The 26,481-nt window shown below is 32.4% G+C and overlaps 1 pseudogene; it reads right to left on the bottom strand.

Moving 5' to 3' along the window:
- Positions 1–8,327: 8,327 nt before the first annotated feature.
- Positions 8,328–9,454, bottom strand: LOC115961253 (annotated as a pseudogene).
- Positions 9,455–26,481: the final 17,027 nt, after the last annotated feature.

Here is a 26,481-nt window from a genome sequence, read left to right as displayed (position 1 = left end):
TGTCGTGTAACAGCAACACGTCCTGGCCTCATGATAAGGAAAATCGCAGGGCCACAAAAAAATGGAAAGTGCTGGGACCCATGGGCGGCGCTACACTTGATCTTAGTCAAAAGACCGAGAAAAGTATTAGGCGGTGCTACACGGGATTTTCTTAAAAAATATCTATAAATCCAAAACAATATTATCAGTTTTAAATTATTTTCCTTTATTTTCCTTTTTAGCCATTCAAGTCCAGTAGACTCGATTTGTCATTTGAAAATGTACTTGAAAATCGAGTGTGAGAAACTCGAGTTTGAAAATCGAGTGTCTCACACTCGATTTCCAAGTGCATTTTCAAATGGCAAAATTGAGTTCGCTGGACTCGAATTGCTAAAAACAAAAATAGTTTGAAACGTTGCCTTACTAATAAAATAGTTTGAAAGATTTGGTTATTTAAAAAAAAAAATCCTGCTACACATTTGATCTTAGCAAAAATATAAAATATTTTTTTTGGTTAGTTTAATACTATATTTCTAATTCTAAGAATAAAAAGATAAGTGTTGGTGAATTGTAAATGTTACTATTTTTTATAAATTTATATTATGTGTGTGAGTGTGTCTAATATTGATTGTGAAAACTCGAAAATGTGTTAAAAACATAAGAAGACCCCCAAATAAAAATTACGGCTCAATAGATTTTACTCTAACTTATGTTAAGTACGGAATAGAGTAAATGCGAGCGTATAAACAAACAAACTACTTTAAGCCATATTCAATATAATACAGCAGTAATATGAAAGCTAAAAGAGTAGGGAAGAAGAATGCAAACACAAGATAACACGCCGATGTGTTATCGAAGAGGAAACCGAAGTAATCGGCGTGAAACCTTTTCGCTGCCCTCCAAGCGGTAATCGATCCACTAGACAATCAGCTGAGATACATGGGTTAGCAAGTGACCCTCCAAGCCTAATCTACCTGATGTACTTAAACCCTCCAAACTCCTACTCTAACAAGGCTTCTCAAAACCGTATCTTGTCTAACTCTCCGGATCCCACAATACGCTTGATTGCATCCGCCAAAACCTGGGTTCTTCCAATGCTTTCCAATAGCACCAAAATCTCACTGAACACTCTGAAAGGGTATGATAAGTGTTTTGGCTATCAACCTCTCAATGGTATGGAAATGGAGACGTAGGAGTTGAGGAAAATTTACAAGTAATTGTGTAAAGAATTGTGGGTATAACAATATCTAACTCTCAAGATTTGTGGCTAAGGCTTTCTCTCTAAAGCACTCCTCAATATCTGTGGGTAATATGGGTATAAATAGTGTAGGCACAAAAAGTGTATATCAGAAATGACAATCTGACAAAATAAAATGTTTCGCAAGTGTCTCACGGGAAGGCCTTACTCGCGAGATACTCGCAAAAACCAGCTGTCGCCATCCTGTCCTGACTCTTCACATTCCAGTCATATGCAGGGCACATGTATTACTTCGCGAAATGTTAAGTCGCGAGCTACCTGCGAAAACACTTCAGTCTTCAATGCCTTGAGTCTTCACACTCTTTTTTTCACACACATCACTTACAAATAAATCTCACATGAAATACAGGGTATAAAAAATTGAACATAATTACAACATACAACATAGTTGTAAATCACAACTTTACAAATTGCGTGTATTACTTTTTGTTATAATATTATTTGTGTGAATTATGATTTATGTGAATGTTTGTGTGTACATTATAATATAAATATATATAATTTAATAATTAGGAAATAGATATGGTTTGTTACATGTGTGTATGTTGTTATCATGTTATAATAACTTTTTGTTATAAAGTTAGTAAAATTCAAGAAAAAAAAAAAACATAAAGTTAGTGATTGTCCAAGCATTTGATTGGTTAAGTAGACACTAGTGTATAATGTAAGGTTGAATTTAATCAACCATGTGTTGGCTTTATTCCGCAACAAATTTGCTTGTAATACAGCACTCAGAAACCCTGTATTTAGGTGGGAATCATGTAAGGGTAGTGTGTGAGAGAGTGTAAAGAAATGCTCAAGAATATGCAATGAAACAGGGACTCGCGGCTGGATCTCGTGGGAGGCTCGCAGATTGCAAGCCGCCAAAAGTTGCACACGCGCAGAGCATGCAGGGGAGCTGAACAGTCATGCCAGCTGGAGCACTACAGGACAAAAATCCAAACTGGCCATTCAGTTAGCTCGCGGCTTGAACTCGCAACTCAGTTAAGTCGCGAGGTCAAGTCGCCAGCCAACCCTGTTTTGGAAAAACTGACTCTTTGCATTTCATTCTCACACACGTATAAATACCCCTCATTTCCACAAAATATGTGTGGCTATTCAGAAAGAAAAACTCTAAGAGAGGTTTCTTCAAAACACCCACCCAATTAGAGAGAGCTACTCATTCTTAGAGAGAAATCTTTGTAGTCTCTTCTCATTCCCTCTCTCATTGTCATACCTATTGAGAGGAGATTTCTATCCAAACACTACCCACACCCATTTAGAGTGTTGAGTATTTTTGGAGTTTTGGGAAGCATTGGAAGATGCTAAAGATGGCGGATGCTATGGATTATAGCGGAATCCGGTAAGCTAGAAAAGAAAAAGGTTCGGCGCAACCTCGTTGGACCAAGAAGCTTGGAGGGCTTAGGTACATCGGGTAGATTAGGCTTGGAGGGTCTATTACTGTTCATGTATCCCAACTACATTTTCTAGTAGATTATTGACCGCTTGGAGGGCGGCGGAGAGGTTTTACACCAAGGGCTTCGGTTTCCTCTTCAATAACACATCGTGTGTTGTCTTTGTGTTTGCATCTCTCTTCCCTTTATCTTTGCATTTTATTTTCTGCTGTAGATGTGTTTTTAATTGGCTTAGATTGTTTACCAATTCTGTTTATAGCTTTTATTCATTTTCCGCACACTAGTTGTTTGACATAAAGTTTGAATTGGTTATTTTGTAATTGGGGGTCTAAACGTTCAAGGGTGTTTTATACACATATTTGAACTTTCATATAATTTTATGTATGAATGAGTGTGGTTGTGTACACCAATAATTAATACAAAGCCAATGAGTTTAGTTTAGTCATTTAGTTTCAAATATTTTTATAAAAACAATAACAAATAGATAATAAAAACTGCATAAAAATAAAAATGTTAGATAAACTTAACAAAATAAAATAATTATAAGCTCATAACTAACCACATTGGCAATAGATACTTATAATGAAATATCATATAACAATTCAAAATTTGAATACTTATAGAAGGAAATTGTAAAACTTTATATATTATTATTATTATTATTTTGGTCAATAACTCGATATATTAAACTCTAATTCTATATAGTGGATATGTTTTCCTTTGACTCGGAGGTTAAGCCCCCATAAGAGTTTTAATTCGGAATTTTTCCAATTGGTTTTCCCAGCGATACCATATTGCGTGTAATTTTATTTACGCTTTTATTTAATTATGCAATTTTGTGTTTGACTGCATTAACCATAGCCATATTGATAATTAGATTAAATAATCTAGGTTTAATGATTTAGTTAATTGGCACAACTAGAGTATAAATTACCTAACACATTTATACCTAAAAAAAACTTATTAGCATCTAAATCTGTTAATAAATTTAGTAATTATTAAGAAATGTGTGTCATAGGTTTTAAATTCTATTGTATCTTAATAGGAATATATATATATATATATATATATATATATATAAATAATAAAGCAATGTAGATAATGTATTCAAAATTTCAAATCTTGCTTTTTTTTAATATAAAGAACAAGACATTGCAGTTGTACAATAGATGCTCCAAATTCCAAATTTTATTGTTTAAAAAAGAGAGTCAAAATATGATATTAACCCACGATAGGGCATTACTACCACTTGCCATAACACTTTCTAAGTTACTATATATCTTAGCCATACCACTTAGACTAAGTTACTATATCTTATCGCACAATGACTCCTCATTTCAGTTATAAATTTTACTATATATCTTCCTATTTTTTTATAGGACACTTACTAAACATCTTATTGCACTATGACTCATCATTTCAATCAATGTTTTTTTTTTTTTTTTGGGTAACGAGAGGAATAATATTAAACATATGTTGTTCTACTATAAAAGAGTTCTCAACTTTGTCAAAAGATAATGAGTTAGTCACCATTGGCAGTAAAATATCTTACAAAATAATTATATTAGAATTGCATAGAACCCAAGTTGGTAAGTGCATTAGCACATTGATTGACTTCCCAAAATAAATGTTAAATGCTTAAAGCGTCCTAAGGTCAATTTTAGTCAATGTTATTTTCCATTAATTTTATCTAAAGGGCCACAGGCATTTAGTTGAGAGTTTATACTTGGAAAGGTTAGCCTGTTTGGCTGTGTTGTTTAACCATAGCCATATTAATAATTAGATTAAATAATCTAGGTTTAATGATTTAGTTAATTGGCACAACTGGAGTATAAATTACCTAACACATTTATACCTACACTACAAAAAACGTGTTTTTTAGTTGCGTTTACAAAAACGCAACTATAGAGTGTGTTTGAGTCACGTTTCACACAAACGCAGCTATAGCACCATAAGTACAGTAGTGTGCACTGAATGCAGCCCAAGATCAGCTTTGTAGTCGCGTTTATTGGGAAATTCAGCTACATTTTGTTGGGTTGGGCTTAAGCTAGGTTTTAAAAATATGGCTATAGACCTATCTGATTTTTTTTTTTTTAATTTTTTAAATTATGTCCTAAAGCTGCATTTACACAACATCGCTGTAGGTCTGTCCTAAAGCTGCAGTTAAGAGTAAAACGCTGCCATAGGCACCCCTAAAGCTATGTTTATATAAACGCGACTTCAAGCATGTCTATGCTGCGTTTATGTAAATGCGGCTATAGGACCCAGTATAAATAAATAAATAAAAAATATCCCTAAGTTCTTCGAACACTCTAAGCCACTCTCTGTCTAAGCCTTTCGAACATCCTAAGCTGTGGTTAGACCTAATCTGCGACTCCTAGCTGTTCACGTCCTCTCTACCACCGATCCTACTCACCGGCGCCAACAAAGCCCAATCCTCCATCATCGGCGCTGCCTTGGGTCTCTCCCTCTCTCTCTCCAATTCTCAATCTCACTTAAGACACTCTCACAAGGACAACTAATAGTAAGTTTTTAAAATTGTTTGTTTTGATTTTTGTTTTAGGGTTTCCATTTTTGGTTTAGGGTTTCGACTTTTGGTTCAGGGTTTCGATTTTAGGTTTAGGGTTTCGATTTTGGGTTTAAATGGACTTTTTTGAGGGATTTCCTTCATGGGATTTTGATATTTTGTTGTTTTCTTACAGGAACAAAACAACCTCTCTCTCAATCTCGCTCGGAACTCTCTCAATCTCCCTAACGGTAAGTTTTTTAAAAAACTTATGTTTTGATTTTTGGTTTAGCATTACTATTTTGGGTATTAGTGAACAAAACTACCCCTCTCTCCAACTTGTTTTTTATTTTTAATGCTATTTTGGTTGTTGTGGATCCTATGTCAGTCACTAAGCTAGTTGCAAGAGCTTGAAAAAAGCCTAAAAGCCACTTGTGAGGAGCTTTCGTTTGTTACCAAGGTTTGTCTTTTGCCTCATTAATTATGATGTTAGACTTAAGAGAACCTCATTAATTAGGGTAAGGTTTATTGTTAATGCTCGTATACTTATCTCTATGTAATATTCAGATTTAGGATCCATTTGGGTAGATGTCATTCATGTTGATAACTTTGTCAAATAAAAGAAGATGAAATGTATTGGAATCTTGAAATTACTTTGTTGGAGCTATTTCTGTAAAATGAAGGGAAGATACTTGATTTGATTTATATCTGTCACATTTGCAATCCTTTATTTTTTTTTTTCCAAATTTCACATCCTAGCAAATCCAAGCAACCAATACTCCCACTACTGCATCCTTCTTTCCAAGCAGATAAATCAAGAGATCCTAGCATGGTTTCCTCTTTTCACCACTTGAGCCCAGGAAGAGGAGCATGCAATGGATTAATTTCCTACCTCACAAGGGGGAAGTGTTAGAATAATAATTAAGTAATTAAATTCATCATTTTCTATCAGTTTAAGCTTTTGGTCCAAACACATAGTATATATGTTGTAATATATAAATTATAATAATACCCAACTTTCAAGAAGGAGATTATTATGAGACTCAATCTTTGCTTTTCCACACGTAGGATATATGTTTTCCAAATGCTAAACGACATTATTCACTTGCTAATGGTTTTTCAAATGCTTTCTAAGAATCATGATTGTTTTTCAAATGCTTTACAATACGTGTAGGGAATTGGCTTGGTAGAGTTTCTATAAGAAAATTGAATGTAATCTATATCTATAATATTTAATAATGAAAACCTTTATGTCGGTTTTGGTGACTTCTATTGTTGTAACATAATGTTGTCAAAAAGAAGGTTTTTCACAAATTTTTAACTGAAAATTTCGATTATAGTTTTTTTTTTTTTTTTTGAAAACATAGTATAAAATGAAAACTACATAGCAAAGTCAACTTCATTCTTAGAAAAATGAAGGGAAACAACAAACATTTATCATTTGAAAATTTGGGCACTTAAACGATTGAAACATCAAAAACTTTTTTAAAAAATTATATTAAAAATTCAAATCATAATAGACAATAGTAGTTTAGAATTGTATTCAATATTGTTCCAAATAAAATATTTTGATTTGTTTTGGTATTAATATCAGTCAATATTTTCATAAAACTATAGATCCATAATTACAAATGGCACTATTAATATAATTGGAGTTACATTATGATCGATTATAGGGATCAAGAGGAAAGATTATAGGGACTCTTAAAACACACTTACTCTAACTTCTTCAGTTATATATATTCCTTTTGGGGCAGGGGGTGAAAGATTATTATTTTTAGAATATGGAAGATGATAGATTTGAATTTTATTATATCTTTATTGTGGTAAATGAATCTATGTGAAATTTTAATTTGACAGTTGAATTTGAATTCCAACTGTATTGACTATTATAGGCCGAGCCCGTTCAAAAATTTACTAGGCTCATATATATATATAGGCAGGCCTAGGCATGCGATGGCTTGTTTGGAGTCTTTCCTATTCTATGTACAACACAAGAAAGATGAAGATATATCTCATTTTAATAATGCTTTGTTTGTTTTGAGTGGAAAATCTGGTGTAAAGTTAGTTTTTCTTATTTTTTTAGTGTTTGGTAGCATAATAAAAATGAGTCAAATGAAAACTATTTTTAGTCAACATAAAAAGTATGACTTATTTTTAGAGATTTTTTTCTATTATTATTTTTTTTTTTTTTTGAAAAATAACTCTATCTCATAGCAAGCTAAATAAGGGAAGTTAGAAGATTTTTTTTTTTTTTTTATAACTCATTTAAGAAAATATAAGAAAATCAAATAGCTTTATAGAAAATACTTTTTGAAAAATGATTCATTTTCTAGAAAATATCATCGCTAAAACAAACAAAGCGTAAGATACATATGTATTCTATCTCTTATAGTATATGAGTTCCGCATAATTATGAGTTCTATGAACTATAAATAGAATACTGTATATATTTGATACATGAAAGTAGCATTACTTAGTCTTTTCTTGTGCTGTTGACAAACATCATGTTTGGTGTGTTTAATGTAATAAAAGGGTAATATGTTGTATGCAATAAGAATATTCTTTTGGACCTCTTCTTGCTTAGCTCGTGCCTCTTGATCCCCAGTTCGCTCCTCTTGGTCCCTAGCTCTTGCCTCTTTGAGCTTAATTATCTCATTTTCTAGCCGTTGGATATACTCCACCGAAGAATTAAATGAGGCGGTGGTTACTAGAGAAGAGGAAGGTCTCATGCCAAGTCCTTTTACAATACTGGACTTCTTCTTAAAAGCCAAGTTTGAGATCTCCTCTTGTATAAGAAGAATTGCATTAGTATTTTGACAATGATCCTCTTGCACTTTGAGAATATTTTCCTATCATTTGAAAGAGAGAAAGAAACAGACAATCACAACATTAATGCTACATATGTTATAGCTTTACAAACATGATAGGGATGGAATGATATACATACATATGTCGCTTCATCCTCATGGTGTATTCACATATTTGTATTTGGATTGAAATGAACATCTTTGAAGATTTTTACCAATTTAGGAACTTGACCGTCATTATTATTTTTCTGATTAATTAACATTTAAGTGTTAGATAGATATAGTTAATTAATTACAACATATAATATTCTAAGGTTTAAGAAAATGAAAAAACACGCACCTCCTCATCAACCCTAACAGCAAGTGCCTTTGTCCCGCATCTATGTTTGCCTGAAGTTTTCTTGTGGATATCAAGTCACAGGCAATCTTCCAACTGCATTGTAAAATGAAGTACACTATGAAAGCTGCACTTGAAGGAAATGAATAATTTTTCTATAATTAGTGGAATTTCTTTTATAAACTGCATGTGTAAAGGAAAATAGTAAAATTACTACTGACTTTATTACAAAAAGGCTTAAAAACTGATGTGAAAATAATGTGATTGGTGTTACTTCAACAACATAAAATTAAATTTTTTTAATGTTTTTAAGGGGTTTTTTTTTTTGGGTGTGATTGATAGTACATCAATTTGTAAATGCGTATATAATAAAGTAAATGTCCACCTGGATTGTGTTCGCCAAAGCTAATATTTGCAAGGGCAATTCCTCCAGCTTCACCAGGATAACCAGCCCACAAGATGCTACCAATGGTTTTGTCATCCTTGGGCTGAAGATATATCAATTGGACATCCAGAAAGGAGAACCAAAACAACTGGTTTCTTAGCTGCTCTTGCAACATTGGTTAAGAGTTCCTGTTGCTTCCCAGGAAGCTCTAAGTGCACTCGATCATGCGATTCCCTCTCTTGAGTTTGGTCCAGTCCCATAATTAAAACCGCATAATCCACATCCTTTGCTATCTTGACTGCTTCATCAATTGTAGCTGAAGCACATTCCACATTATCACAACACGGATGGTAGATCGTGTTCTTAACACAGCTCTGCAATGCTTGAAGTGGGCTAATAGATTTGCATGGAACGCCTGCATAGTTACCTAGAAGTGTTTGTGGTGCATTGGCATTGGGGGCTGTTACAGCAAGGGACAAGGTTTTTGATTTTGGCAATGGGAGTAATCTATCAGGGTTCTTTAATAAGACAATGCCATTTTAAGCGGCTTCAAGGCTAGATTTGGAACACACTTGGTCTGGACCAATGTTGCCATAAGGCAGTTTAGCTGGATTGCCATCAAACAGTCCTAATCTCAATCTAATGGAGAAAATGTTACGAAGGGCTCTGTCTATTTCAGACACAGGTAATTTTTTTTTGCTCTACAGCTTGCTTTGTATGTTCTTTCAAGTATGATCCACAATTGAGATCCATGCCTGTAAAAATAAATAAAAAACCCATCAAATCGAAAATGGAACTAAAAATCCTGTATGACACAAACCCATTAACAAAGAAAGGCCCAAAAAACAATATCCATAGACAGTAAAAAGACAACAACTTTAACTTGCAGAGTTCTTTCTGGTCAGAAGCACAAGTCCAAATTCCAAAGAGAAGTACTATAAAGACCATTAGCATGCTAGTCCTACTAGGAAAGGGCCCATGAAAGAAGCTGTGATGGACCAATGGTTGGTAATTATTGACTTTTGCAACTGTTTAGGACAATAAACTAAGCACACCTTGGTGGGCCACACGATTAGCAATGGTCCACATTCATGGTTTGATCGTGTGTACAGCCAGTTGAGCGTCCAATCGATAGGAAAAGGATAAAAGGTGTAAAGTAGGAATAAAATGACACGAAAATTTATGACAAGAGACAGACGCATGCAAATAGATAAAGAAAATAAGATATAAGTGTACTATAGGAAGATTTAATTTCTTTAATATATATATATATATATATTTAGTTGAATTAATTTGATTGGTTATGGTGGGGTTAATGATTATCCTTTTTTCCAAAAAAAAGGTTAATGGTTATCCTTAAAAGTAAGGTTATTTCAAACCATATGGAATGCTATAATTTTTTTTCATTGAAATTCATATTTCATCGCTTAAGCTGTACTTTTAGTGACAAGAAAAAATTTCCTCACTAATTTTTGTTGCTAGAAATACATTTTGTTGTAGTGTATTCAAGTTCTTTTTTTATTAAAATTTTATAATGACCTCCCTAAACAAAATTCCTAGAGCCGCCACTGTTGGGACCACCGAAAATGGCACAACCTTGTGTCACAACTCGCCATGTGGCGAGTTGTGACTAGTGAAGGAGTGTCCCCACATGGCCCACAAACACTTCTTCACTAGTCACAACTCACCACGTGGTGAGTTGTAGCACAAAGTTGTGCCATTTTTGGTAGTCCTAGTACAACTCCAAAAAAATTCCACAATTATTGTCACAACTTGTCACATGGCAAGTTGTGAATGGTAGAGGTCAAATGGTGGGTCCACACCTCCAATACTCATAACTCATTACAAGACAATTTGTAGCAAAAGTTGTGAAATTTTTTATATTCCTAGCATTGCTCTCATGGTAATGCTAAGGGCAAATATTTTTACTATTGGTGGTGACGTTGAGCTCGTAAAATTATTATTCATTTTTTTTATTGTTCATTATTATTCTTAACTAGTTGCTAACCCGTGTTATGCACGGAAACTTACGTATTTGTGAGGTAAACTAAAATAATTTTATAAAAAATTTAAGAAATTACACCATTGCATGATTTACTCTTATATGACTTCAACTTGTGTTATAATTTGATGAAGAAGTCATTGCTTAAATGTGCAATGACTTACAAAAAATTTGTTAGACAATTTCAGATACTGGAAAAAAATAACTCAAAAATTCAGATATTAAAACTTATGAAAGACCAAAAAATATTTAAAAAATCAGATGATTCACTGCTTAGAAATTATTGAAAAAAAAAATATATTTATATATGACTAAAAAATAGATAAATATAAGAGAAATATAGGTTACATTCGAAAGAATAATTTTAATTATTGCAAACTTTTTTATCTTGTAAAAAACGGCTAAAGAAAGTTTGGTGGTTTATGTACAAAAATTACTTTTTAAAAAATACAGGGAAAACCAAATAATATATGGAAAACCAAAAATATATATATATATATATATATATATATATATATATATTTAACAAATTAAGTAGAGAAGAAGAAAATAACATAAGAATAACTCATACCTCTACTCGGCTTTTAAAAAAAAAATATATTGGGGTTTGCTTTGCTTTTATAGTATTCATGATTAACCTAGCAAATTTAGAGATAAATTGTCAATTTTTGAGTTTAAATTGGACTTATTAGAGAGATAGAGTTTCACTCATTGTTAGGTTTGGATTAAACAACAATAATTTTGTTTAAAAAAATGATAATGAAGAGTTTGAGTTTAAGTTGGACTTGTTAGAGAGATAGAGTTTCACTCCCTGTTAAGTTTGGATTAAACAAAAATAATTTTATTTAAATATAGTGTTGACGTGAAAAATTGTGAGAGTTTTAGAGATTTTGATTATATATATATATATATATATATATATATAATTATTGTATTAAACTATTAATAACTTGCCCTCCGCAATAATAATTGTGGGGACCGGCCCAGAATAACAGGTTGGCTAGGCCTTGGGCCTGTCCGAGGACCATTCTGTCTGAGGAGATGTTGCGGCCCAGAATCCTTGCTCAGGCCCACTGGAGCAAAGAGAACACGTCCGAGGAGTAATTCCTCTTTGGACGTTTCGAAGTCCAGATCAAAGGTGCATCCCAACTACTGTAGTCCTCACTCCAAGCACGTAAAAAGAAAGGAGACCCAAAATATCACAGCAAAGGCTGTCACCACCACATTAAATGCACCACAGCTACTCTCCTGGCCGCATTAATGAAGAGAAGACTCCTGAACAGTGCTACCTTGGTCACTGCAACTCACAAAGAACTGGTAAGGGTGTCTGATGGGACAGGTGCTCAAGTAGGGGTTTGGATGATCAACAAGTGTAAGGCCCAGATGATAAAAGAGGGCCTATATAATATGTAAGAGTCCCCCAAGAGAGGGGATGGAAGAAAAAAGGAGAGAAGGAACAGAGGAGCAAAAGTTCATTGTACGAATGCATGCCCATGAATAAAATTCCCCCCTTCACATCCACTTTCTTCATTCTTGTTTTTATATCTCCTGAGCCCATGCAACGAACCATTTAAGCCAACTAGAACCAAGTTCTTCAGCCCACACTCTACAAAAATTCATTGTGTGGGACCTTTTGGGCCAGGGTCTGACCATCCAGGACCGGGTCAACTAAAATCGTGTCCCTACAATAATAAATAATTATGGAAATAATCAAATTTAGGTATAATTGTTTAATTATTGTATCTTAGATGTTTAATTAAATTAACTAAATGAGAACATTATTAAATTTAATTTAGTCATATAGTTTTACGTTGTTCATTTCAATCCACTCTTTAGTCTTCTTTATATTTGTGTTGTTAGTTACTACAAAACGATCTAGTTTTGATTTTTTTTTTTTTTTTTTTTTTTTGTCTTTTCTAAAAAAAAAAGTTTTTCCTAAAATAACTTATTTGGGTAAAATATATTTTAGTCTCTCAACTTTACCAAATGTTTGTATTTCATCTCTAAACTTTAAGAAGCTCATTTTTCATCCCTAAACTATTAAAAATTTCATTTTTCATCCCTAAACTATTAAAAAAAATTTATTTATGTTCTCAAACTTTAGCAAAAGTTTGTTTTTATCCCTAAACTATCGAATTTTTTTTAATTTTTTAATTTTTAATTAATTTTTTAATTTTTATTTATTTTTTAATTTTTATTAATTTTTTGTTTCTAAACTATTAAAGAAACTCTTTACAAATAAAGTTTAGGGTTAAAAAAAAAAACTTTTTAAAGAAAAACAAATTCTTAGTGAAATTCAAGATCAAAATATTATTTTACCAAAATTAATTTAATAAAATTTTGAAGGGAAAAAAATATCAAAACTAGCTCCAAAATTTATCTCAGTACTCTCTCAATCAAGCTAGTCTTTCAGGTCTGGGCCTACTCTATTGGCCATAGGCATAGCATAGGCACAAGCGGTGCTTGTGAAGATTTTGAAAGCCAAGAATAATTCAGGCTCAGAATTCTGAATTGATGAGGTTGCTCTATCCACTTATGTGATTTTTTTTGTTGAAATGGAACATGTTGTTTAGTTATTGTGTTAAGGCTTGTTTGGAAAGAGATTTCTAGCAATATTGTTGTTGTTTTGTGAAAATATGTATAAGTGAAAAAGTATGTGAAAATACGTGTAATGTTATTTAAATACTGAAAACGTTTGTTTAAACAACCATACCAAACACCCACTTAAGATTTCTGCGTTGAAATAACTTGTTATCGCATGGTTGGGATGGAGGAGAACAAACATCATTCTCAATTTTGTTTTCTTTTCTTTCCTAATACCTGTCTTTTCCTCACTTACCAAAAAAAAAAAAGTGATGTTTATGTTATTTAATCATGTGCAAAACAAAATTAAATATTTCTCTCTCTTTGTCTCTCTCTTCCTTTAAAGAGTTGAAAATAAAATAAATTTAATTTTTTAATATTTTTATAGAAAAAAATATTTTTTATTTATTAATTAAAAATTTAAAACTATGTTGTTTTGAGGCACAATTTTTACAGAAACTAACAGGAGATTGAATTAAATACAGCTGAAACTTAAATTATTGAATTGAACAAATATAAAGTGAAAAAGTTGGATTGAATTTTTTGTAAACTAAAAGGGTGCAATTTGTAATTTAACCTTAAATTTAACTATCATTGAAATTTTGATCAACAAAATTATATGGTTGAATTTAAATATAAAAAACTAAGGTATAAAATGAAATCTAAAAAAAAAAAATTGTACCCAAATATGGTAAAGAAAAAAAAAAAAGTTGTGCCTATTATTAGCTTAATCGAGTGAGGATTGAGGAAGGCTATTACCACAACTATTTTTGACATTATCCGGAAGTAGACATTGTGGAAGTAGTTGGCATTTCTCTTGTGGTATTTGTATTCCTTATTTTAAAAATGGGATTATTTCTTTGCCATGTGACAAATAAAAAAAAAATTACCATAGAAATAGTAGTCTTTTACAGGAATTGAAACTCAATGTGTTATATCCCATATCATGACATCATTTTTGTTTAAATCAAATCCTATATTTTATATTCAAAATAATTTAAAATGTCCACTATTTGTATATTATTTTCTCACAACAATAATTCTCCAATTACTCTATCTCTACATTAATATTTTTTTGATCAATCTCTTGAATATTTCACTATTTAAAGTTCAAACTCTAGGTTTTTGTTATAAAATTAAATCTGTTAAATAATTAAAAGAATATAGAAAGAAAGATTGAAATCTATGTAATTTTTTAAAAGCAATTAAGGCACTAAGTAGACAACTCTCCAAGTATATTATTATGGGTCATGTTAACGGGTGCCCTAAATTGTTAATAAACTACATTAGAAAAGTTTTTAATACCACTTTTATGAGAAATATAAAAAACTGTCAAAAAAGTTAATTATTTTATCATTTTTTCATAAAATATTTTTAAAAATAGTTCATAAACCAATTCTCTTAGGACATTCATTAACATTTCCTTATTATTATTTTGAATAATCAAATTATTAGATATGGAAAAAAATCGTTGCAAAAATGAAAAATTGTTAAGGGCAATTGAGTAAATTAGGGTTGTCCACGGGTTGGGTTTATGCCCAACCCGCAACCGTCCCACTTACATCGGGTGGACGATTGAACGACTGATTGCCGACGACCTCGAGTCAAGTCGGATCGATCTCCGGTGGACAATGGTGGGGTCGATCGGCCTTGGTACTGAGTTACAACCACCAGATCTTTGCCAGATCGAAGATCAAAACCACCACATCAAGCCTAGATTTGAGCAAAAACTTCATCTCATCCTCGGATTTAAGTAAAAATCAAAGCAAAAGCACCACATCAAGCCTAAATTTGAGCAAAATCTTCATCTCACCGTCGGATCTAAGTAAGAAAACCTAGATCTTCACTAGATCTAACCAAAAACTACCAAACTTTCACTGAAATATCGATGAATCTGAAAGGATCTAGGTAAATCTAGCCTTCTTTCATGGGTTTCGTCGATCAGATCGAGTATATCGGGTTTTGAAGAAGAAAACTCGCCATTCGACCAACCTTAAGTCGGCGAAGACCCATCTCCGACCGTCACGGGCGTCAGGTCAACTGGTTTTTGGGTCGGCTCGAGCGGTTTGGGTGGGTGGGTTGGTTTTTGGGTTCCGGTGGATACCCCTAGAGTAAATTTAACCAAGTATTAGAAAGATATATTACAATTCAAGTTTATATTATATTAGTATTACAACTTTCTTTTTCTTCCAATCTTGTTTTTAAATCTTACCTTCCTCGAATTGAAATCTGGACTTCACCATTGATACCAGTAGGCCCGTTTGTAATATTGTTCTAGGTTCGTTTTAAGTATTGTGGAAATATGTGTTGTGTTGTTTAAACAACACAACCAAACAAGACTACCTTTCCAAGTACAAACTCTCACCTAAATGCCTGTGGCCCTTTTGATAAAATTAATGGAAAATAACATTGATTGAAATTGACCTGAGGACACTTTAAGCCTTTAACATTTACAACTTGGGTTCTATGCAATTCTAATATTATTATTTTGTATGATATTTTACTGCCAATGATGATTAACTCATTATCTTTTGACAAAGTTGAGAACTCTTTTATAGTAGAAAAACATATGTTTAATATTATTCCTCGCTTTCATTAATATATATATTATTCCTCTTGTTACCCCCCCCCCCCCCAAAAAAAAAAAAACATTGATTGAAATGAAGAGTCATAGTGCAATAAGATGTTTAGTAAGTGTCCTATAAAAAAAATAGAAAGATATATAGTAACTGAAATGAGGAGTCATTGTGCGATGAGATATAGTAACTTAGTCTAAGTGGTATGGCTAAGATATATAGTAAATTAGAAAGTGGTATGGCAAGTGGTAGTAATGCCCTATCGTGAGTTAATATCATATTTTGACTCTCTTTTTTAAACAATAAAATTTGGAATTCGGAGCATCTATTGTACAATTGCAATGTCTTGTTCTTTATATTAAAAAAAGCAAGATTTGAAATTTTGAATACATTATCTACATTGCCTTATTATTTTTTATATATATTTTTTTCCTATTAAGATACAATAGAATTTAAAACCCATGACGAACATTTCTTAATTATTAATAAATTTATTATCAGATTAAGATGCCAATAAGTTTTTTTTAGGTATAAATGTGTTACGTAATTTATACTCCAGTTGTGCCAATTAACTAAATCATTAAACCTAGATTATTTAATCTAATTATCAATATGGCTATGGTTAAACAACAAAAACTGTTGTTTAAACAACACAACCAAACAAACCAACCTTTCCAAGTACAAACTCTCACCTAAATGCCTGTGGCCCTTTTGATAAAATTAATGGAAAATAACATTGGCTAAAATTGACCTCAAGACGCTTTAAGCCTTTAACATCTATTTAGGGAAGTCAATCAATGTGCTAATGCACTTACCAACTTGGGTTCTATGCAATTCTAAAATTATTATTTTGTATGATATTTTACTGGCAATGGTGACTAACTCATTATCTTTTGACAAAGTTGAGAACTCTTTTATAGTAGAACAACATATGTTTAATATTATTCCTCTCTTTCATCAATATATATATATATATATATATATTATTCCTCTTGTTACCGCCCCCCCCCCAAAAAAAAAACATTGATTGAAATGATGAGTCATAGTGCAATAAGATGTTTAGTAAGTTTCCTATAAAAAAATAGAAAAATAATAGTAACATTTATAACTAAAATGAGGAGTCATTGTGCGATGAGATATAATAACTTAGTCTAATTGGTATGGCTAAGATATATAGCAACTTAGAAAGTGGTATGGCAAGTGGTAGTAATGCCCTATCCTGAGTTAATATCATATTTTGACTCTCTTTTTTAAACAATAAAATTTGGAATTTGGAGCATCTATTGTACAATTGCAATGTCTTGTTCTTTATATTAAAAAAAGCAAGATTTGAAATTTTGAATATGTTATCTACATTGCCTTATTATTTTTTATTTTTTATTTTTCCTATTAAGATACAATAGAATTTAAAACCCATGATGCACATTTCTTAATTATTACTAAATTTATTATCAGATTAAGATGCCAATAAGTTTTTTTTAGGTATAAATGTGTTACGTAATTTATACTCCGGTTGTGCCAATTAACTAAATCATTAAACCAAGATTATTTAATCTAATTTTCAATATGGCTATGGTTAAACAACAAAAACTGTTGTTTAAACAACACAACCAAACAAGCCAACCTTTCCAAGTACAAACTCTCACCTAAATGCCTGTGGCCCTTTTGATAAAATTAATGGAAAATAACATTGGCCGAAATTGACGTTAGGACGCTTTAAGCCTTTAACATCTATTTAGGGAAGTCAATCAAAGTGCTAATGCACTTACCAACTTGGGTTCTATGCAATTCTAATATTATTATTTTGTATGATATTTTACTGCCAATGGTGACTAACTCATTATCTTTTGACAAAGTTGAGAACTCTTTTATAGTAGAACAACATATGTTTAATATTATTCCTCTCTTTCATCAATATATATATATATATATATTATTCCTCTCATTACCCCCCCCCCCCCAAAAAAAAAAAAAACATTGATTGAAATGATGAGTCATAGTGCAATAAGATGTTTAGTAAGTGTCCTATAAAAAAATAGAAAGATATATAGTAACATTTATAACTGAAATGAGGAGTCATTGTGCGATGAGATATAGTAACTTAGTCTAATTGGTATGGCTAAGATATATAGTAACTTAGAAAGTGATATGGCAAGTGGTAGTAATGCCCTATTGTGGGTTAATATCATATTTTGACTCTCTTTTTTAAACAATAAAATTTGGAATTCGGAGCATCTATTGTACAATTGCAATGTCTTGTACTTTATATTAAAAAAAGCAAGATTTGAAATTTTGAATACATTATCTACATTGCTTTAATATTATTATTATATATATGTGTATATATATATATATATTTTTTTTTTTCCTATTAAGATACAATAGAATTTAAAACCTATGACACACATTTCTTAATTATTACTAAATTTATTATTAGATTAAGATGCTAATAAGTTTTTTTAGGTATAAATGTGTTAGGTAATTTATACTCAGGTTGTGCCAATTAACTAAATCATTAAACCTAGATTATTTAATCTAATTATCAATATGGCTATGGCTAATGCTGTCAAACACAAAATTGCATAATTAAATAACAACGTAAATAAAATTACATGCAATATGGTAGCGCTGGAAAAACCAATTGGAAAAATTCTGATTTAAAACTCTTATGAGGGCTTAACCACCGACTAAAAGGAAAACATATCCACTATATAGAATTGGAGTTTACAAATAGAAGAATTCTATTTTAATTTGCTACTTCATGTAGAACTTACTGACAGTAGCTCCTAATCCATGAACTCCTTTATAAGGTTGTGTTTGAATTATTATTATTATTTTTAAACCTTCTACATAGCCAATTGACAAGATGATGACTAGATATCTTCCATCATAGCCAACTAAAAAAATGTCTTGTCAACTAAAATGTTCTAGACAGAGAGAGAGGGAGCTCCAAACACAAGTTTTTTCATAACATTCAAAATCTCAAACTAAAAAATTGGATTGAAGTTCTTCACAGCTAAAAAGTTCTACATCAAAAAATAACAGGCAAGTGATGCACAGTTCACCCCATTGTTCTGTTCTTCTATTTCTTTTCCAAAAAAAATTTTCACCTGAAAATATTTTACACTCAGAAAATAATTTATTACACTCAGGGTACGTTTGGATATAGCTGAAAACTGAAAACTGAAAACTGAAAACACTATAGCAAAATAATTTTTAAATGTGTGAATAGTATCGTGAGACCCATTTTTAATGAAAAAGTTGCTGAAAAGTGATGTTTGTGAATCCTGTGAATAGTGCACGGGACCCACTGATGTGCACTGTTCACACCCCAAAGTCAACAATCACAGCTTAAAAAAAACAAAAAAAAAAAAAAAAAACAAACAAGCGCAGACGCAAATGTGGAAGAGCAAAACATGCTTCCCAAACGCACACTTAGAAAATAATTTATATATTGCCAAACACAGCCTTAGCTCTTATTGTTGAATCTTTATAGTTTCTTGATTAGTAGAGTTCGTTGTAAGACAAATATTGTTAATAGGCCAAAAACGAATTGACCCCTTGTAATGAATTAATTGATTAATTAGCCAAGTTTAATTAATTAATCAAATTAACATGCAAACATGTGGTAGCACAAACAAATCACCAATTAAACTAAGTATGCAGTGGAAAATAAATTGACATGCTGATTTGTTTACGAATGGAGAAAACCTACACAGCAAAAACCCCACCGGGTGATTTTAAGATCACCACTCTTGAAATTCCACTATTATCACAACAAGCGGTTACAAGTAAAGGAATCCTAATACCTTATACCAACCTACAGTTGAACCGTTACCCCAATACACAATTGGACTTGTTCTATAGTGACAATTTCTCCTTTTTATGCACAGCTCCCAATACGTGACTAACCAATTGCACAGATCCCAGTACGCGACTTCAATTACCAACTAGAGAAGGTTGTTGGCTACAAAGTTATAACATATGCATTATTAATGTTGTGATTGCTTGTTTTTTTCTCTTTCAAATGGTAGGAAACTATTCTTAAAGTGCAAGAGGATCATTGTCAAGATCCTAATGCAATTCCCCTTACACAAGAGGAGATCTCAAACTTGGTTTTTAAGAAGAAATCTGGTATTGTAAAAGGACTTGGCATGAGACCTTCCTCTTCTCTAGTAACCACTGCCTCATCTAGTTCCTCGGTGGAGTATATTCATCGGTTAGAAAGTGAGATAATTGAGCTAAAAAAGGCAAGAGCTAGGGACGAAGAGGAGCGAGCTAAGGAGCAAGAGGCGCGAGCTAAGCAAGATGAGGTCCAAAAGAATATTCTTAATTTTTTGAGGATCAAGGGTTATGATGACGCTTTTACCTATGGAGGTGGTTCATCTTCAAGCTAAATCACTTATTGGTTAGTACTTTATCTTTAAGTTAAAACACTTCATTTTTTATGTATCATTTGAAACTAATATTTGTCACGTGATAGGTTATTCAATCTTTAGTTTATGATACTGAAGATATAGAGGTGAAATTTCTGTTGGCACTGTGTAGAATTATATTTGACTAAAGATTTATATTTAACTAAAGATTTATATTTGTGCAGATTTCTTATTGGTGGCTTTAAGAGATTTCCTTTAGGCATTATTTGAAGACATATGAGGACATTTTCCATTGGTTCTAATTATATTATGCTACATTTTTTGTATTGTTATAAAACATCTTAAGTTATTGTATGTGTTGCAAACAATTATTGTATGGAAGGAGTTTGAATTGGATACTTATTTTAATTTTAACTTGTGGAATGTATGGATCAATTTTTTATAAATGTGTTGTTGAAATAAATGTGTTAATCAAATGTGAGGTTTTAATAATGTAATGACAGGTTACAATTTAATATCAACGCCATGAAAATAATAAACACAGAAAATAAGTTTTAGTGACGAATTTTTCGTCACAAATATGGCAACAAAAAATTATTTTAGTAACGAAATATTTCATCACTAAATGCAGCGGAATTTTGTAAGAAATGGTTTTAGTGACGAAAATTTTCGTCGCTATATGTGTCTGGATTTTCTTAAAAATAGTTTTAGTGACAAAATTGTTCGTCACTAAATATGATTTAATAAACTGAAATGGTTTTAGTGACAAAATATTTTCGTCACTAAATACTGTTTTTAGCGAGGAAAACATTTAGCGACAAAACGTTTTTGTTGCTAAAAGTTTTTTTTTTTTTTAAACAAATCGGACTTTTAGTGATAAAATTTTTCTTCGTTAGGACTTTGAGCGACGGGACTACAGTGATGAAACAAATTTTGTCACTAAAAGTCCAATTTCATCACTAAAGGTTCTTAGTGACGAATTTTTTCGTCACTAAAAATACATATTCTTATAGTGTCCCAACGATGAAGATCAAGAAGATGCTTGGTCACAAAACTCTACGGTATACAAACACAACAACTTCTTCAAGAACGATGAACTAGGGCAAATTCTGTCTCCGGTCACAATTGCTTGAACAAACTTTGCTTAACATTTGTGCAACTTGTGAACTCTTTGACGGCCCTTAAAATAATCTTTTTATATGTCTAGGGTTGTGAGAAAAGAAAGCCCAAACACATAATCACAGATTAGAGTCAAAGCAAAACTAAAAATCTGTTTTTCATAAACCTCGATAGATACCCTATCTGTCAAGCTGTTGTCGAGCCAATGTGCTGAACAGCTCTTTAAGCTTGATAGATGGCTATCTGTTGAGCTAGCTGTCGAGCTTTAATGACAGGCACTTTTCAGCTTGAATCTTGGACAGATTTGCATGGCTTCAACACTTGATCTTGAAACAAAGTTTCTTGAAGTATTAAACACATCCAAGATCTACCCAATTACAAGTAAAGTGTTTTTTGTTAAAAGATTAGCCAATTACATAAAATAGTGACATATGTTCCTAACAAGTGAATCACATATGTCCTAACAATTGTGACTTGTGCTTTCACTTGTTATGGTAGACATGTTTCTAAGGATATTATTTGACTAGAACATTCTCCTCATGTTACTGAGGAGGCTATGTATTTTGGTTTAGCTCATTTACAATGAATGAAAGTTTGTTCCTTTTAAAAAAAAAAATTACTCCAAAAAAATAATAATAATAATAAAATCACATTAAGACTAACTTTATGTATAAATTATACATTTGTTTTATTTTGTGAATATAAAAATTATTGATATATTTAACTTGGCTCCTTAAAAATTTTATGATTTTACCATGTTACATCCTTTTGGTATCACGTATCCGAGTCTCATTCTTTGCAATATTGAGCTTCATTTGCTCTTTGAATCAAGAAGATGATGAATCGGGCCTATTATAACTTATCAGTTGGATTACTCCTCATCACCAATCGATATTTTCCAAAGTTACTCTAGTATAGAATCTTTATGATATATTCTATTACTATCTATTGTTATTTTCCTTATGAATTTCTCCTTTTGTGTTTATAAATTGGATTCTATAGGAGCACAAATAAATTTCAAGTTTTAACCTTTTGGAAACTTCAGTTCTATCCGATTATATAAATTAGCTGGATTCTCGCACAATGTGGTGTATTTTATTATCAGTTTTCTCCAATATTTCAATAATTTTCGTCAAGAATCTTATAGTTTAACTGATTGATACCTTATTGTGTTTGCAACATAGAAATCGAGGGTTCAAATCCTCACCCCTAACTATCGATCTATAAATAAATTCAATAATTTTCCTTGTAAAAAAGTGTGTGTGTGTTTTTACGAATTGAAAATTGCATGATATAGCAGTTAATATAAATAGGCATGTTTCATGCCTACTAAAAACGAAAATATCCTTAAATTTTTTTTTTTTTTTACACTTTTTTGTTGTGTGTTACTATTTTTTTTCCCCTTTTTGTTGGACACTGTTTTAATTGTTGCAAAAACAACTAAATTTGATCAAGCATACCATATTTCAAATTAATTTTTTCTTACATTAAAAAAAAAAAAAATTCAATTGTTTCACATATAAATCTTAGAAAAATGATATTAAAATTTCATTATGCTTAAAATAATTAATATAATAAAATAAACATATTTATTTTATTAGTAATTTTTCTAATCACATAAGGAGTTAGAACATTTAAACAGTTAAGATTAATTTTAGTAAATTCACAAATATTTAATTTTTATGGCTTTTGTGTCAATTGTTATTGAAGCAACAAAATATGAGGAAGAATGTCATATTCTAAATTTATTATTATAATTGCAACTAAAAATTATTTCTTTTATGTCAGTTCACACCCTACCCATTTTTTTGTTCATAAAAAAAAAATATAAAAGAGTTGTGCCACATGATACAACCTCGTGTTGAAAATTTATTGATTATTAACTTTTTTGATACAAGATAGAATTTCTAATTTAACCTAATCTAAGTGTATATGTGTGTGAAGCTCCATCCTAGAGACACGAACCCCGGCCCTTGCCCCCCATACCCTACAAGCATTTATACTTATGGAGTGACCACCGCATCGAGGTCTTTCCTCTAATATTAATAATATAACAAAAGCCATATGTATTCTATAAACTTTACTATTTATTTCTTATCCTTAATATTAGATTAAAACAGTCATTGTGATGTAAATAATTTAAATGTTATTAATGCTATCAGTGATACTTAACCAATACATAAATTAGTGGTGACAGTTGAAAAAACCGATTTTGACTCTTTAAGTGTTCTAATTAGTGGATTGACTCTCACTTGTATACAAAATCAAACAATAATAACAGTTTGTAACCACAATAATGAAGCAATCACAAATATGTCACCACAATCTAAACCCATTAAAATAAAAAATAAAGTAGCATTAGGATTTGAACTCTAGACTTCTTCTACACAAACGAACTCGTCCACACCAATTATGAACTCTAGTAGGTTTGTGAGCTTACTAATAGAGGGTGACAATTTCTATGGTTTCAATGGAATCAATTCAGGCTCACAAGTTGGGTTCTTAACATTGAACCAACATGGGAAATTTTTTGTTTAGAATTAGAAGAAAGGCACATTTAGATCTACTTTGTATAGCAAATATCTTATCTTAAAATTTGTGTCTCAGAAGGCATTTAAAGGTAGTTTTTATTTATTTAATTTTTTTTTTTTAATTTTTGAAAACGACCTCATCTTTTATTCATTCAACTGCAAGGAATCATAATACAATGCTTCTATAGTTGGTGGGGGGTATCCTCCAACCAAACCATATCCTCAGTTACATTTTCCACGTATCTAGCTAGTGAATGTGCCACAGAGTTAGCACCTCAATTAACATGGCTAAAACATACCCATCTAAGTCCTTGAGCAAGCCATTGGATGTCTTGAATTATGTGCCCAAGCCGAGACTGATCAACCCCTGGTGATGAGATTGAAGATATGACAGCTGCGTTATCCCCCTCAATGACCAAGTCTGTAAAACCTGCATCAATAACAAACTCTGTCACCCTTCTACATGCTAAAATTTATGCCTCTTTGTTGTCACCAACAGATGGGCCTTTTGTAGACATAGCTACCATTACCTCTCCCTTCCCATTACGAATTATTGCCCCAACCCTTGAATAGTTCAGGTCTGAAAAAATTGCGACATCGAAATTTAACTTGAAAACTAGGTCTAGAGGAGTTTTCCATGTGCTTACACCTACACTTCGCATTGGGATATCCAACTGTTCTTGGGACTATTGGAACTCACTCAGATAATCCCATGCCCTTTTGTTTAGCCACTTTGGGTCCTTAACTTTTCCCCCATGTACTACTGCGTTCCTTTGGTTCCATATTAACCAAGCTTGAACTAGGAAAAATTCAAACTTGGCTGTGGTCAGATGGGCAAGCAATTTGTGAAATAATTGAAGCACGTCCTGTTGGCCTTGATAGCTTTTCTGTAACCTAACCAGACACCCTGCCCATACATCCTTCGTAACTACACATTCCCATAAAGGTATTTTTTTTTTTTTTTTTAAATTTTGAAAACGACCTCATCTTTTATTCTTTCAACTACAAGGAATCATAATACAATGCTTCTATAGCTGGTGGGGGGGTATCCTCTAACCAAACCATATCCTTAGTTACATTTTTTGCGTATCTAGCTAATGAATGTGCCATAGAGTTAGCACCTCGATTAACATGGCTAAAACACACCCATCTAAGTCCTTGAGCAAGCCATTGGATGTCTTGAATTATGTGCCCAAGCCAAGACTAATCAGCCCTTGGTGATGAGATTGAAGACATGACAGCTACATTATCCCCCTCAATGACCAAGTCTGTAAAACCTGCATCAATAACAAACTCTGTCACCCTTCTACATGCTAAAATTTCTGCCTCTTTGTTGTCACCAACAGGTGGGCCTTTTGCAGACATAACTGCCATTACCTCTCCCTTCTCATTACGAATTATTGCCCCAACCCCTGAATAGTTCAGGTCTGAAAAAATTGCGGCATCGAAATTTAACTTGAAAACTGGGTTTGGAGGAGTTTGTTGTGCTTACACCTGCACTTTGCACTGGGATATCCAACTGTTCTTGGGACTATTGGAATTCACTCAGATAATCCCACTCCCTTTTGTTTAGCCACTTCAAGTCCTTAACTTTTCCCCCATGTACTACTACGTTCCTTTGGTTCAATATTAACCAAGCTTGAACTAGGAAATTTAAACTCGGCTGTGGTCAAACGAGCAAGCAATTCGTGAAATAATTGAAGCACATCTTGTTGGCCTTAATAGCTTTTATGTAACCTCACCAGACACCCTGCCTATACATCCTTCGCAACTACACATTCCCATAATGCGTGTACCCCTATTTCGGACACCCGTGAGTAGAGGATACAGCCATCATCATCAATGATCTTTCTTCTCACAAGGTTTGCACGAGAGTCAGAATGTTTTGACCTGCCCTCCAACCAAAGACCTTAATCTTGTTAAGCACTTTGAGCTTCCATAATTTTGACCAACTTGAACCCCAAATAGACCCGTGGATGTCTCAACCCCGTCTTCATTTTTCTTGATTTGTCTCCCCGCATGGTACCCCGATTTAACCGAGTATACTCCCTTTTTTGTACGTAACCATATCATTTCATCTGGGGCTTGTCTGTGACTTAGTGGTATCCTTAGAATAGCGTCAACATCATCCTTATGGAATTTTGCAGCAATTAAACCACTCCTCCACACTTTTAGGTCCTGGTTGATGAGGTCAGACACATATCATTCCCGCTCCTCCTCATTAGGTGGATGAATCACCACATTTGTTGGATGATTCAGAATCCACTTATCTATTAAGACCCAGACTTCTGAACCATCACCAATCCTCCAGCAATAGCCAAATTTTAAAATTGGTATTACTGCCATTATGCTTTTCCACACGTATGAACAGTTTGGTACATTCGTAGCTTCCAAGAAGTGACATCGTGGGAAGCATTTAGCTTTGAAGCACTGGTACATTGAGGAGTCTTGTTGCTGTATTAGCCTCCACCCCTGCTTTTCCAACATGGCTAAGTTGAAAGTTCGTAGGTCTCTAAAACCCAATCCTCCCATCTTCTTGGCCTCGGTTAGTTTGCTCCAACTTGTCCAATGAATCTTTCTCTCATCCCCTTCCTACCCCCACCAAAACCTTGCACACTTTGCGTC

Source organism: Quercus lobata, chromosome 9 (genome assembly GCF_001633185.2).
Source record: "Quercus lobata isolate SW786 chromosome 9, ValleyOak3.0 Primary Assembly, whole genome shotgun sequence".
Taxonomy (NCBI): Eukaryota; Viridiplantae; Streptophyta; class Magnoliopsida; order Fagales; family Fagaceae; genus Quercus; species Quercus lobata.
This window is presented reverse-complemented; position numbering and strand designations above follow the sequence as displayed.